This window comes from Leuciscus leuciscus (genome assembly GCF_965113295.1).
Source record: "Leuciscus leuciscus genome assembly, chromosome: 7".
Lineage (NCBI taxonomy): Eukaryota > Metazoa > Chordata > Actinopteri > Cypriniformes > Leuciscidae > Leuciscus > Leuciscus leuciscus.
Window position 1 is genome coordinate 28027698 of NC_138731.1, and position 16947 is coordinate 28044644.

At 36.0% G+C, this 16947-nt stretch overlaps 1 protein-coding gene and 1 long non-coding RNA gene across 2 annotated transcripts in view; one reads left to right on the plus strand and one right to left on the minus strand.

Annotated features, from left to right (window-relative positions):
• The window catches only part of LOC309503659 (uncharacterized protein), a 245098-nt gene that overhangs the window by 53298 nt on the left and 174853 nt on the right, over window positions 1-16947 (plus strand). Inside the window, exon 3 of the mRNA XM_082176436.1 lies at window positions 16406-16536. The gene's annotated coding sequence lies outside the window, so the exon portion shown is untranslated. The remainder of the gene's footprint in view (window positions 1-16405; window positions 16537-16947) is intronic.
• Window positions 1-16947, minus strand: part of LOC309503674 — a 107175-nt gene that overhangs the window by 22001 nt on the left and 68227 nt on the right. The gene's annotated exons all lie outside the window — the stretch shown is intronic.

Sequence of the window (16947 nt, forward strand, 5' to 3'; positions counted from 1 at the left end):
AAAAACAGTATGAATGTATCTTATAAAAATTTAATTATACAGAAAAAAAAAAAGGTTCATTTTATGGTTTGAGTTGGCTCTTAGTAAACCCAAGTATGATGAACACCCAAATGTTTCAAGTTTTTCAACTTTACTTTTCAACGATTTCTCATTTAAAAATGTCTTTAATTTCCTTTGCAGATGCACTCACTAACAATATCACCCCAGTCATTCTACAATTATTCATTCTTTCCAAATAGAGCTATTCAAGTCAGCTGGCTTTTTTTCCATAATTACAATACATATTTGCAGATAAACAAAATAAATAAACATGCAGCCCGAATATTTTTTTTATATTTATTAATGTTTCATAAGATATACACTACTCTTTTTACCAGCAAGGAATCATTAAACTGATCAAAAGTCATGTATAATGTTACAAAAATATTTCAGTTTCAATTTAATGCTGTTCTGTAGAACTTTTTATTTATCTTAGAATGCTGAAAAGGCCAGTATCACGGTTTTCACAAAAAAATATTAAGAAGCACTGTTTTCAATATTGATAAATGTTTCTTGAGCAGCAAATCAGCATATTAGAATGATTTCTGAAGGGTCATGTGACACTGAAGATATTTCTGGCTTGTTTGGTACCATTATGGATCTTGTAAGTTTCCTTGATACCAGATCCAGACACATCACTGAAAAGATGGATGAACAAAACATTTTTAAGTACTTTTCTGAGTCTTGTTTATAGAGAATATTGAGTCTTGATGTGAATATTCCTTTCCCTCACATATTTGAACAAATACACAATACCTTTTTGAAACTAAAGATAAGCGAGGCTGACAGTTAAAGCAGTGTGTTCTGGCTAAACCCTAAATGCACTGCAGTATCTGCTTCCACAACACTGGTTAAAAAGTAATGCCTTTAGACATGGTGCCATATTTACACCATGGATTTGTTCCTTGGAGTTCTTACATTCATTGAGTACCATGCAAATTCCACAGTACACACATATGGTTATCCTTTAGCATACACAATATAAAAGGGTATTACCATCTGACACAATCACTGTACTATGACACCACCATAGTGTCTTCTGTAAGGGAGAAATCACACACAGAATTTGTTGGCATACTTTTCTCTTTGTGTAGGCCGCTGTGTAACAAATCCATTGCAGCAAGTCAGCCGAGCAGAGAAAAGACATTTGTCAGAAAAGAGATGGCCAGACACAAAGCGAAGGAGAGCGGAAATGTTTTCCTGATAAGCACGCCTCCAGGAGCACTCCGCTGGCCCTCGGTGATTAGAGACGCGCTGGAGTACGTCCAGGACACGTCAGGCTGACCTTGACACGTGCTTCATCATGCTGTATGCGTGTACTCCAGTGGGGCTGAGAGCTCAGGAGTGGATGACACAACAGGCTGTGTAATCACAAATTACACCTCATCCCCCGAATACGGAGTTACCACCGATCGTCGTCTCCACGTTTGAAATATCCGCTCCCATTCGGCATTCATGCGACTCGCATAACGTTTATTCATCCACCAAATGCTGCATATTCCGTTCTATACAGTGCATGCCAAGCCTGCATGTCTCAATCTGTGGTATGAGCTCTACAACATGCTATCTAGACAAAGTCACGCATGCTTGAGAATCCTAATGCTCTATTGATTGACTCAGGCCTAAGGCTTTGAATCATATAGGCCTGCCAAAGGTTATCATAATCAATACGCAATAACCGTAATAGCGCTCTCAGGCCGACTACAAAAGAATAAAAGAACAATCATGCAAATTTGCTCGACCAGGGGTTATGGGCCGATGATATCAGTTGTTACAAGGACAGGGTCCCAGCGTTCCTCTAGCTAGTTGAGCTCCCAAGTTTGGCTGCCATGGTAACCTTGACAAAAAGTGCCGGTTTGCAGAAGTGGGAAAGGAAGTGTCTATTTTTACCCACAGGATAGAGAGGGACACATAGCTGATTTTGAGGATGAGAGATGTCGATGAATATGTTTAGCACATTTTTAGAGGTTTGTCTCTGTTTTGAGGGAATGGAACTGAGGTCTGTAAGCGTATGTGTGTGTGTCAAGGTGGGAAATGAAGGTTTCTCTCATTGTGGTGTTATAGAAGTGTGACTGTTACACCTTTCCTGAAAGCTGTAAATTGGTTTTTACACTAAACGTCTTGCCTTAATTGAACAGAGTGTGCTGATACGACTCTTCAGAAGACGTGTTTAACACACATTTGAATGGATGACACTCCTATAAACTGAATGGCTGGACCTTAGGAGAGACTGGAACTTTGCTCTGTTGACATACTCTCATTTTCATAAACACGTAGATGCCTTGGACATAACTGGAGTCAGTTCTGGTTTGACTGGTGTTGTCTGAGGTCAACCATCTGTCTGTCTGTGTAAAATATAAAATCATTATTGATTAGAATTACTGTAGTGTAAAAAAAAAGTAGTTGTACACTTAAAAATATTCTTTTAAATTTATGGTAAAAAACTGGCAGGTACCAGAAATTCACCGTAAAAAATTCTGTGACAATGTTTCCAGTTTTACAGGATGTCTGTATATTTTACAACTTAAAACTATTAAGCGATATAATGTTAATATACCTAGTTTAACTAACAAAATCTGCCATTTTACCTTAAAATGTAGTGATAACCACCACAATAATACAGGTGGCACACACAAAAAAAAGCCACATGATGAATCAGTTCATCGTAAGTGGCCTGTTTATAAAACATTGACTATACTCGTACTGTATGTAGACGGTGCACAGGGTCATGGACATGACACTAAAATAATACAATAGACATTAACTAAATAACATAAAATGTTACACAAAACACACAAATGTTCATTACTAATAAGAAATACAATTATTTATAAAAATGTAATCATACGTGATTCATGAAATGTCCTTTTACTGTTGTTTTTTACTGTAAATTTATATGGTTATTCATACTTTTTACTTGCAAAAAGTACAGTAAAATTACATGCACTGCTGTTAAACATTCACATTTTTTCACCATATATGGTAAGGTAACTTAGTTAACAATTAATGTTTTTACTGTATCATTTTTACAATATTTTTTCTGTAAAAAAATACTTTTTTTTTTTACAATTTACAGTAATACAGTAATACCTTTTTCACTCCAAGGCCCCCCTTTGTCCAAGACAATGTTGTTATTTTTATATATAATGTCAGTTTATTGTTGTAAATATATATTTTTTTGCATTTTAATAAGATTCTGTTAATAAAACTAAATTTTACTCCTTTTAAAGACTCCCTGGTACACTGGTATACAATAAAATCTCATTTGTTAACATTAGTTAATGCATTAGCTTACAAGAACTAACAATGAACAAAGTTTTTATTTTGTTTTACAGCATTTCGAATTCTTCATTATTATTAATTAATAAAAATACAATTGTTCGGTACATAAATGTAAACTGATGCAACTTTAAATGTTTAAAATGTTTAAGTAAATGTTGAAATTAACCTTAACAAAGATTAATAAATGCTGTAGAAGTGTTGTTGATTGGTAGCTCAAGTTAACTAATGTAATGTTAACAAATGAAATCTAATCGTAAAGTGTTACCAAAAAAAGGTATTATAGCCACTAAAACGGAAATTGACTTCGCGTCATGCTGGTAGTTTCTGATACAGAGATGCTACCATAGCATCTCGTCTCTCTTTTGTTGTTGTGCTTGTTTTTGACAAATGCACTTGAGCTCTTTCTGAGCTCATATAAAGTGGTAATGTGTTTTTTCAATGTCTTTATGTAATGAGTGGAGTCCAATGGGAGAACTACTGAGAACATTGATAGTGATGATCTGAGTAACTATCATACAACACTTGAAGAGGCTCGGGGGGACAAATTAATTGTGCCCACTGATAATGCCGTTTATTTTGACACGCAGACTGTGTTGACTCAATTTTAGGCTTGTATGCAGATCAATAATACTAATATTAAAAATGATTATAATAATATAGTAATAATAATAATAATAATAATAATAATAATAATAATAATAATAAATAATTGCATTTTATTAATTGCACATTATTGAATCTTCAAATGAATATACTGTAGAATCAATATAAATTGTGTTTTTTTTTAAGATATTTATGTTATGCAGCTGCTTAGTGAATTCATGGGAGAAAGAGAGACATATTTTCAACCTAAAAAAAAAACAAAAAAAAACACACATTCCATAATTGATTTTTGGTTCAGATGATGTGAGAACCGATAGGAAAGACTGTTTATGTTCTGTTCTGATTGGACTCAGAAGTGTTTAATTTTGTGCAGTTCAAGAATGTCATAAAATGAGGTCTGACTTTCCTCATATTTGGACACCCAGAGCGAGAGTCGAGGTTCCTTCTGAAGACATCTGATGAAGCACAATTACCACAGACATCTGTCTATATTTAGGATTCAGCAACTACACTAGTGTGTGAGTGTGTTCAGTCTGCTCCTGTTTTACAGTGAAAGTAAATGAGGTTGTTAAATGTTTCCCCTTTGACCTCTATAAGATGTTTATAAGGTGAGAGTTCACATTTGGAGTTCATTGAAGCATTGACAGGAAGTCACGTCTCCCTGAGGATTGCGGTTTGGAGTTCAGTATTGAGGTTTAATGGTTTTAGAAGGAAGTTGGAAGAAAAAAAAGTGCGTGATAATGTATGCAAATTTCTGACTATCGTCATCAATACAGAAACGTGATGAATCACACATCATTTATGTATGTAGCCCTGCATTCCAAGCGAACGGTCCTTGAGTCTTCTACATGTTAAGACAGACATTTTTTTCTGTGTGTATGTGTGTGTGTTCAAGCCCGAGGGTTTTCTAGTTATGCATTAACATTTGAAAGGAAGGTCAAAAGCACATCTGGCAAGAAGTTCATGTACAGAACACACATGAGGAGACCTGTCAGGGTCCTGACCTCTACACACAACACACAACACACACGTGCAAGTCAGTATAAATTCTGCATCAATTTTATTCATCAAAGCTCAGTCAGCTATGATGAATACTGCATGATAAAGTACATCTTTGAGTTTTAACACAGACACACAACCTCATTTCTGTCCCTGTATGCTTGAAGTGTTTCCGTGTTAGTTCAGGATCAATGGGGGGAAATGGAAGCAACCAAAAGATGATAGATTAAACATTTGTAGAGTGGAGGAGAGATCAAATAAAATAATATAGAAGAGCCTGAATGGCATCAGAAATGAGAGAGAAGCATACCTTTTTATTATATGCATGTTCTTTATTGTAGTATTGCCATATTTAGTAAAGAAAAAAACATGTGCTTAAACGTAAAATTCCTTTACGCATGGTTAAAATACTGCATCATTACTTATTTTTTCCCTTTTTTTGTTTCATTTAATTAATTAATTAATTAATTAATTAATTAATTAATTAATTAATTAATTCATTCCAGGGTTCCCGCGGGGTCTTAAAAAGTCTTAAAAAGTCTAAAATTCTGAACTTTAAATTTAAGGCCTTAAAATGTCTTAAAAACAGCCAGATTTTGATCCGTGGTCTTAAATTTCATTTAGTCAGGTCTAAAAAAGGTCTCGCCAACAGGCCGTTCACATATCACATCTTTTGCGCGCTCAAGTTCGTTCAAATGTAGGCGCGCGCGCGCTCATAACTGAAGCGACGCACTCGTTTTTTTCCAGGCGCAGCGAGATAAAAAAAAATCTCAACTCTTCAGAATGCCGCAAACGCACCGCAGGTCATGTGACAAGAACCAACCAATCAGCTTCGCCCCTTTCCGGAACAACATTGAAAGCTCACTCAACTGGAAGGATGCGGGTGCACCCAAACACTACGGGTGTTTTTCTCTTCTCCGTAAATGAATCTTGTAGCAGAGCTACAGCAAGCGTGGCCGTGCATGGACGTGGTCGTGGCCAGCATTTACCCGGTATATCTCTATAGTTACCATAAACTTAGCAGCTTTAAAAAACCAATCATCATTCCTAATGCCGAAACCTGACAGCCAATCCGAGTCAGAGTAGGGCAGAATTGTTTTCAAAGTCTTTAACACCGCGAGTCTGATGACACACTGCCGAACAAAGAACCGCACGTCGGAAAGCAAGCCTGAGGTAACGTAAGTTAGCTTACAATGTTAACTGTCCTGTCAGATACAGACAGCGATGTTGCCAATGTCATTATTTTTAGTGGGCGGGATAATATCGCGAGCGGGCGCGGGCGCCGTGAGCGCTGAGCGAGCAGGAACGAGTAGTGAGTTGTCGTCGAAAAAGATGGATAATGCAAAAAAGCTGTCGGGGGCTAAACCTAAAAATAGAAAGAGGGGAAAGGAGATGGCATGTCAATTGATGCAACAGCAGCTAAATAAGTGGATGGTGAAAGGCTATAGGTAGTATTTTGTTTTGTGTGACGTCCAGGCATGTAGGCTAATGCCATCGGGACTACCGGGAGATTCCCGGTGGGCCGACGTGCTTTTTGGGCCGATACATCTCATACTTTTTTGTTTCGTTTTTTGTCTTAACGGCCCATAAAACTCGTGCATCGGCGGCCCATTCGTTTTGTTTTGCTTAATTGGCGGCGCTGGGTTAGTGCGTAATTAGTGTGTAATGCATTGGTCAATAAAAAGTCAGCGTTAGTTTTTTTTTTTTCTGACACCCCATGAAACACGTAGATCAGCGGCCCATTTGGTTCTTTTCTTGATTGACACTGGGCTGGCCCAATCACACCTTTAATGTGAAGTATAGAAATATACTCTTTCAAGTATAGAAATTAGTACGAAACTAATTATGAAAGTTTCCTTTATTTTTCAGTGCATTTGTTTTACAATATATGGCTATTACTATCATGGGATTAATATTGTAACTATTATTATGTAGTAGTAATGTAGACAGACACTGTAACTAAAATAATTTTTCTTTGTTTAATTTGCACCAGATTGATGAATTTAACATTTAAAAAGCACTATATATATATATAAGTTGATTGGATTGGATTTTTTGCTGCCACATCCTTCTCACCTTTTTTACCCCTGACCTGTTTTCATGCATTGTGGAGAGCGCAGTGCATGGTTGCATTGCAACGACAGACGCCACGGGAAAATCCGACCGAATTTTACTATTAATAATAAAAGATAAGCTAAAGTGCATTGTAAATGTCAGTAATTTATCTTTTTATAAAAATTTATTTAAAGTCTGAAATATGTGAGGTTTATCTTTTTATAAAAACAACTTTTTTGTCTAAACTTTATTTGAACTTGTATGTTAATATATAACATGTTGCAAGACACTTTTAAAATCTGGCTATCATTTTTAATGGTATTATTTTAATGTGTATGTAAACAAAAAGTGCATATTGATGCTAATTTTATTTGTTATTTGCTGGTTTTCGACATTGTGTAGTATTAGTACTTTTTGAACAGGATTCTGTGATCACCGTGGTCATTTTTGTCACTATAATCATTGAAATGAAATGTTCATGCCATTTCATCTCTAGTTATGATCATCTATGATCAACTAAAATCAACTAATTATGTGTTTTTTACAGTATAATATGCATAGTACAATTTGACACACGTTGTTGGGTGTGGAAGGTTACTAATCGTTTTATCTGTAAATTAAATGAATGTTTTTTCAATTACTTAATTCATTGAAATAAAATGAATTCTTTGATTTGAATTTTTTTTTTGGTAGGTCTTAAATTTCAAACTTTATGGTCGTAAAATGTCTTAAAAAGGTCTTAAATTTGACTTGCTGAAACCTGCAAGAACCCTGTCATCCATCCATCCATCCATCCATCCATCCATCCATCCATCCATCCATCCATCCATCCATCCATCCATCCATCCATCCATCCATCCATCCATCCATCCATCCATCCATCCATCCATCCATCCATCCATCCATCCATCCATCCATCCATCCATCCATCCATCCATCCATCCATCCATCCATCCATCCATCCATCCATCCATCCATCCATCCATCCATCCATCCATCCATCCATCCATCCATCCATCCATCCATCCATCCATCCATCCATCCATCCATCCATCCATCGCACTTTTTTTAAACTTGTTTTGCACTGATTTGGCATTACTCATGTACAGTTTATATCTTGCCAGTAACACATAGTAAATTGAGAGTGCGCAAGCGAGAGAGCATGTGTCTTTCAGAGAGCGAGAGAGAGAGCATTGAATTCTTCAGCTTTAAGCATATTGTCATTTTTCAGCACATGCAGTCATGCACAATGACACAGAGTGTGTGTGTGTGAGAGAGAGAGCTGGTACTGCTCTCACATTGTCAAGGCCAGAGAGTTGCTTTATGAGGCATCTAATCTATCAAAGATTCCTGACCGCAGCTTTCAGCCCGACCAGCCTCTGATCTCAAGTGTTTTTCATTCAACAACTTTTGCTCTTTTAGATGATAAAACTCCCACTCTCACTGCAGCTAAGAATGTGTGCTCTCTGAAAGAGCCATGCAGTCCATTACAGAGCCACTCGTTCACCATTATGTGACTGAATTCCTTGAGCGCTAACGCGTGTGTTGTCATTAATGCTTAACAGTGATATGAGCATCCACACACTCTCGCTTGTGCCTTGTTTATCGCTTTATCTTCTTCTATTTTTTATAGTGCCGTCACATTTTGTTGACAATGATCAAGCTCTTTTTTTTTAAATGACCATGTAAATTCAAGTAGGCTAATGCTAAATTATTTCTTTCTAATCCTCTGGCCTTCAAACTAGGTCTGTTAATATTTTTGAATATCAAAGAATTGCTATTTTTGAGCAGTCTTAAGTGCAGTATTGTCGCTGAAATCACATTGAGTGAATTTCCACCGTCAGTCTATCAGTGCGCTCACTAGCGTCCTGTTAAATGAACTGAGCTAACCTCAACGGAGAACTCGGCAAATGCTGGCATAGCAAAGTTCAAGTGCTGTCGCATGTGACAGCGGCATTAGCAATGTACTGTCAGGACCCAAAAGCACTTCACTTGAAATCCGTGAATATAATATATCTGGGCCTGGTCCATTAGAGCTGTAATGTCTCTCTCTCTGTGTGTGTGTGTGTGTGTGTGTGTGTGTGTTCACACACTGTTAGCTTGGCAGACGCTTTGAAAAAGTGTCCACTCTTGACTTCACGTCATGCTGGTAGTTTCTGATACAGAGATGCTATCATAGCATTTCATCTCTCTTTTGTTGTTGTGCTTGTTTTTGACAAATGAATGTGAGCGTGTAGGCGTCTATCCTGGGCTGTGACGTCACCTTAATTAGCGGGTGTATTTGTTGGCTGGACAGTGTCTCATTAAATGAACAGGTTTACCTCTCCATGGAAATTAAACATCTCCCACAGCCAATTCATGTTCATTTAAATATTCTGCTGACTAACAGAATATGGCTGTGGCTTTATTGAACACATTTGTTCTTCTAAACTGCTATCAGAAGATCTATAGAGATCAATTCATTGTTGTCTTGAGCGCTGTCATCTTTATTTTTTTGACTCCTATGAAAAATCATTTGTGAGACATTTTGAGATTTAAGCTCAGCCTGAGGCAGTCAAGGACCTCTAGAGGTTTCACCAAAGTCCCTTTAAAGACCCCATTAACTTGCTTGACAAGTGCAGTTTTCTTTTCTGTTAGAATTCCGATTGAAACAGGACATTTTGGTGGGACATGATGAACTATGCTGTGCTACTTGCTAGTTGGTTTCAGCTAGTGTTATGTATTAGGACATTCTTATTCTAGAGAGCGTCTGATTGGACAAAAAACTAGAGCTGGGTATTGACAAATTTCACAATTTGATTCGATTTCGATTCACAAGTTTGCGATTTGATTCCGATTCAATTAGATTAATTCAAAATGGTACACTAACTTTTATATGCTTGCTCTCATAAAAACTTGATGTATTTATTCAAACATGCATTCATTATTGGAGAACAATAAAAAATAAAATGAATATGTAAGCTGGTACATATATTTAGCAAAATGCTCCTTTCTAGAGTAAATTTTTCTTGCTGACTATATCGAGTTTATGGACATTGATGGCTTTTCTGATGTATTTATATTTATAAATGTGACATTACATCACATCATTTACAAGCTGTTTTATTGACGTCTTTCCGCGGTTGAAACACGCATTGAACGTTTACATGAGATGGATTTTGATAAATTGTACTATATCTTTTAACATACCTTCTGATGTTCATTCATGTTTATTTCGGGCTGTAACTAGTTGTAAAGTGGAAGAGATGATCAGTTTACATGCTGCTCCGCACTGCTGCTTCACTTGATCTGAGGCAGCTACAGCGATCCATCACACAACATTAAAGAGCGCCAAAACAGTATTGTTTGAATTTCATAATAAAATGGACAGAATTTGAAATCTGAGACTTGGTTTCATATCAAAAGTAACAAAGCACAAAGCTTATTGCAATTTATTGTATGGGAGGCACGCTACAATGTTCAGTTTTTAAAGAAATTAATACATCTATTCCGCGAGGATGCATTAAATGGATCAAAAGCGACAAAAACATTTATGATGTTATGCAAGTTATATCGTTTATATTTACATATATATATATATATATATATATATATATATATATATATATATATATGTATATATATGTGTATATATATGTGTAGGGCTGTACTCAACCAAAGAAAATCTTGGTCGACTGAAGTCCTGAAATTTTCGACTAAAAATGACGGTAGAAAAAAAAAACGTTAAATTAATTAGATGTGCACTGTGCGCAGTACTTGGTAGCCTTGTTGTCCGCCTAAATGAATTAAAAATAAACATAAACTAGTAGGCTATTTGCAGTATATTAAATCGTTTTTGACCTAATTATTTTGCACTGAAATGAGTCTGACACTCGAGTCTGTCGTCTCTGACAGCGTTGCATCACATGCACCTGCGCAATATCATAGCTTATGATTTCCGAAAATAGTACTATGTTGTCAACTAGTGATATCATCACAAGAACTGTTGAGGAATATGCAACATAATTTAGACAATTATTTTTGTCATATGTTATAATAATAAGTTATAACTGTCAGACACTATCATTTCACCGTGCATGTCCTCGCACCGAGCGAGGCTGATGAGCTCAGCTTCGCAGCTGAGACACGAATAGACTATTAACTTAAAGCTTTTACTCTTAATAAACACAAAAGGCATGTCCACTTTAATAAAAAAAGAATATTTATTAAACAAACCAGATCAAGAGCAGAAACGAAATAAAGTGCATAACTGAAAAATAAAGCATCCTAGGCTCAAAACTAACACAACCAACAGCACAGCGCAATTGCGCATTAGGCTCCAAATAAAAAATAAAAAAGTTAGGTTATCTCACTAAAACATTGAAATATGCTAATTCTGATATGTTCATATAGCCTACTCAAAACAGACAGGGCAAGCTAACGCAGACAAGTGAGCTTACCACTTTTAGATGATATATCATGTTTGTCGTCGAGCTGTGGAAAACTGTTGCTTGCAAACTTTGCATTCAACCTTTTTCCTGTTATCAATTTTAACAAAATGCTGCCACACTGTCGATTTCTTTGTTGTTGACATGTTAGAAGAGGACTGACTATTAAACACTCTCCCAATTAAATAAATAATATTCAGCATCAAACCTTCTATAGTTATCGCTCTCTCTTGGGTTTGGCTAATCCAAAAAAGGTGAAAACAAGGGGGGTGTTCTGAAGACAGACTGTTACAGTGAAACAAGGGTACTCTGAAAACACCCCCATTAGCAGTTAGTGCTTTCCACCTGATGAAATGAGCGCGCCTCAGCGCGGCAAAACTGATGAAATAAACGCGGCAAAACTGATGAAATGAACGCGGCAAAAAAAACGACCAATCAGAATTTTGGTCGAACCAGAACGTATCGACCAATTAATCGACTAATCGACTGGGACAGTACAGCCCTATATATGTGTATATGTGTGTGTGTGTTATCCTTCCACCTGATGCACATGTTCGTTCTACAGCAATAACACAACGTTTTGCCTTTACCAACAAGAATGGAAGAACTTCTTTGCTTCTACCAATTAGTTTTCCACAAGTGCTCTGTCACCCCCCCCTATACTCTCTCAATTCTTAAATGTATCTATAATTCAGCTGACAAACAAACACATGTGTATTTACGTTCTGTCCACATGGATGACCTGAATTACTTTGATGCGTGACTGAACAGACTATTGCGCAGAGTCTCTTCAGAGAGATAGTGAAGAACACTGGTAAATTATTGAGAGTAGAAATACAGAGCAGCTACACAGTCCCTCCTGCATAATGAAACAAAAATAAATGAGGAAAATGGGACAGGCCTTGTAACTGGAGACTGTGCTTGTGTGTGTTTGTTGATGCAGTCAGGTCATGATGCATCTACTTCAGCCACATTAAATGTCAGATTTTTACTGAGTGTCTACAATAGTTAAATACACATCACAAGCCATTCATTTTCTAAGACAGTACGGACTTTACACCGAACACTGGCCTTTGCAAAAAATGACCTTCACAGGCCTTTCACACACGTGCTTGAGTGTCAGTTGGAGATATGTAGAACCTATCATGTTTGCACATCTGTGAGTAGAATATGATCAGAACCATAAAGAAATCTCATATTTCATTGTCATTCAGAAACCGCCGATCCTTAGACGTTATTTTATGCTAATCAGTGTCTACTGTCAACGGTACACACATTTCCAAGCCCTTTGAGCCTTCTCGGCAAAAAAAATGCCCTCAATTATTTATGAATTTCCTGAAAATTTAAATAATAAAGTGAGATGTCGTGGCCTTTCTGAATCCCTCCGTCTTTAATAAGCTCTGTGGCGTATGACACGGAGTACCACAGAATAACTTTACAAGATTAAAGGCACTGGGTTTCCATATGAAGTGGATTACTGTAATCTGAATTTATTGAGTTTTCTGATACTGGCTGATGTGGAAAGTCTTTTAAGACTTTGTAATGACATAAAAAAAAAGAAAAAAAAGTAAGTGGTTTGAATTACAGTTTTAATTTGACTTAAATGAAATACTAATTGGGTTTTAGGCCAGAATCAGGGCAGTATCAACAAATCGTTTCAATTGCAGTTTTTCTGCTCTGGCACATTTAGAGTAAAAATAAGAGTAATTTAAAGGTAGTGTAGGCAATTTTTTTTATAAACACTTCTGTTATACTGATTGAAGTGCACTTCACATCCTGATAGCAATCAATAATAGATGTGGTCTTAGTATAATTTGTGTGTATTTTTTTTTTTTTTTTTACACATCTTCTGTGGAAGTCTCAGGACCAAAAAATGTCCATCCATTCATTCCATTCGGTCCGCAAACAAACAGCCGCCGCATTTTTTCTGTTTCTCCTGGACCAAAACAACCAGCCTATGCTGAGTTTACACCATGTCATAACCGTAATTACAAGATGGCAACCAGTGACGTTCTACCCGGAGCTGTTCCGGGGCTCCATGTCCTCTGACATGGATTTGTGCGTTTCTATTTTAGCACTATCAATGCCGAAATGAAACTGCAGCAGTCAGGTGGCACAAGTAAGAGCTCTGTAAGTTGTTTACACTCATTTTTATTTTCTTTGAGACAGGAGGTCATTTACGCCATCTCTCGTCTCATGACGCTTTGAAGACTCTGACGTGTGCATTTATGTGTTCTGGAGGAGACTTCGGAGAGTGCTGTAAAGGGACGGTGGGTGTATGCTTTCAAAGCTAGCTTGCTATTGCTAGTTTCTCCTAAATTGCCTACCCTACCTTTTTTAATATATTATTATTTTTACTTCATGTTTTGGATTATATTGGTACAAACTGATCACTGAAGATGAATCTAACAAAATAATGAATACAAAATACTATGGTGTTATCATGTATTAATTTAAAATTATTTATATATATATATAATTTTAAATTAATACATAACACCCTTTTTCTTTTTTCTTTTTTTTACACCATAGTAATGTTAAGTTTTTTTTACATGTACTATGGTAGTACCATTGTTTTTGTTTTGTTAGTTTTTTGTAAATGTTGTAATCTTTTAGTACCATGCTATATATCATGGTACTTTTGTAAAGGTTTTTGCATGGTGTAAAATGATATCTATTGTAAGTCACATTTAGTTTAAAGTTATGCATTTGGAAGACACTTTTATCCAAAGCAACTTGCATTGTATTGAAGGTATACATTTGATCAGTTCATGTTAATTAATTAGACTTAGTTTCACAAAACTACCCAAGTGCATTATTGTCAGTTAGGGATCAAAACTTGAGCCAGTGACAGCCCAGTGACAAATTCAAACTTAAAACCAATTTTCTGTGTTTTCAGAAAAGCACCAGAGATGCTTTTTAGATTTTCTGCGGAGTAGTTACACCAATTGTCAGAAGCAAGATGCATTGTTTCAGAGATGGAATAAACCAGGGCCAGATTTGTCATTGAAAGAGACCTAGCCTAAAATCAAAGAACATGCACTGAACTAAGTAAATATGCTGACTGTTGAATCGAGAACAGACTCTATGAATGTAAATTAGCTCAGTGTGTGGCTCAATGTATCTCTTTTCCTGAGGGAAAACCCAGTGAACAGGGCGAGATATGAATTGTTTGAGAGTGAAATCTATAACTGATATGACCGTCTGACTGTTTGCATTCCGACTCCAATGAACACTTCCAAACCATACTCATAATCTTTCCACACACTTCTGTGGCGACTTTGTGTTTACAAATGGTTCTGTTTGGACCAATACAGATGTAGTGTTAGATCAATAGCATGGTGTTTAAACACTTTTTGATTGTGATCAGGTGTTCGTGAAAAACAGACTCAAGCTATTGTTTAGGCTACTGTCTCAAATATTTGTATAGTAAAGTTAGTAATGTGATGGGCTGTACATCAGCAAAAAAAAAAGATCTTAAAGATTGACGTGAGCCTCTTCAAAGTGACAAAGAGTGGGGAATTCACCAAGAATCTGCACACAGCGATAGCTTTGTTTATTTGCATGTACGGTCTTGTTTTTTTTGATTAATCGACTCACTCAACGGAACTGCGCAAATCGGGTAATGGCACAAACACGGTTAAACATTTAAAGCTGAAAGGAATTTAAACAGCATTTTTTAATCATCATTATTTGATAAATATCTGCTGTCACGATCAATAGAAAATGTAAACGAACATCTACTTTTCTGTTAATTGCGATTTTGTTAATTTTGTTTAAGGCTTTTATGTACTTTTTTTTGTACATGTACTATGGTAATAACATAGCATACTTTTTCAAAGTACTTTTAGCAAGAGTTTTCAGACATGTTTTAAAACAATGAATAATGACTCACATACTCAACCCACAAAATGCTTTTTGAATAAAGCAGTTTACCTAAAAAGGGTGTATTTGTGCTTAAAGAATCAATCACGGAGTGACACTACTTCAGTTGATTACAGTTTTTCACAATTGCTAAGAGACATTTCTTGAAACCTTTACCCGTTTTCTCACAACATTAAACCAAACCAAAAAAACAAATCTTCAAACTACATTCACAAAACCCCTGAATCTTCTGGCAAAATCAAACACGCCTTAAAACCATTTCACCTGCTCTCAAAATCATACAAAGCTTTCAGGTCATACACACATCAGACAATGTATAAACACTACAGATCAATCATTAGTCACTACATTAAAAATGGGAGAACACCGCATCCAGAACATGTTACAGAACAGAATGTATATTGTATAAAGTAAACAAAATCTGCAATTACGTAAAAAGTATACTAAACGCAACTAAGTAAGGTGACTATATTACATATACTTGTACTGTGAGTATAGTATAGTATTGAATATTGTATATTGAATGTCTGCATATTCAGTACTTGCATACTGTTAAAAACTGCAAAAGATGTTTTAGTGAGTGAGAATGTGTTTAGAGTTTTGCAAAAAAGAGTGCATGAGATTTGCAAATGGTGTCTAACTACCTGAACTTTTTTTTTAAGGTTTTGAAGAAAGAGTATTTATTTGACAAATGGGTTTAGGCCTTTGAGAATTTGGTTCAGAGAATGGAGTTTAGTGTTTTAGCAATTGTGAAAAAAATGCAAGCACCTGATTGATGATTTGCTGAAGATGGTTTGCAAAAGTTTCAGGAAATTCATACTAAACTTTTCTTCTAAAGTAGAAGAAAATTATAGTAGAATGAAACAAATCCAGCTTTGGTCACAAATTATAAAAGCAATTTAATTATTCATAGAAATAATGCTACTACCACCACTACTACTACTATTTAAAGTAGCCTACTTATGAAAAAGAATAGAGCAAGTTAATTAAAATGCTGCCAATGTCTTAAGTTTCATACACCATCTAAACTTTGACCTTGAAACAATTACCTAATGAAGGTCTAATCCAGATCATTACCATACTAATGACCATAACCATCTCCTCACTTCCCTTAGACATGACATCGTCTGGCATGATGGTGTCAGAAGGGTCTGTGGAAACACAGTCCAGAAATGTTCCTCACGCCAAGCGTTTTCAGTCGTTCCGGTCGGTGAAGAATGTCAGATCATCAGAGAAAATTACCACGGTAATTAAACTGATGGATGCTTATATTCCTGGAGTGACTTTCCACTCCCATTTAAATATCAACTCTTTTAATACAGCCTCTATGCAGAGCTGAAGAGCAGAAGGTTGGTGTTGCTTTTTATATGTGGTTTTTCATTGCCCTCTCACCCCGCTTCAAATGAGGTGGAGTTAAAATAGATGAATCCAGCGCACTTTCATCAAGACGTGTTGATGAGTGTCTTTCAAGTGACTTAGGGCTGCTATTTTGAAGTCAATATTGCAGTACATATATAAAATTGTGAAGCAAAACAAAAATACTGATTTTCTAGCCATATCAAAATATGTGCCTATGGAAAAATGTAGATGTATCTATTTTGTAGATAATTGACATGGTGCATTACTTTTCAAGCCACTTTATTGTTCATTATCTGTT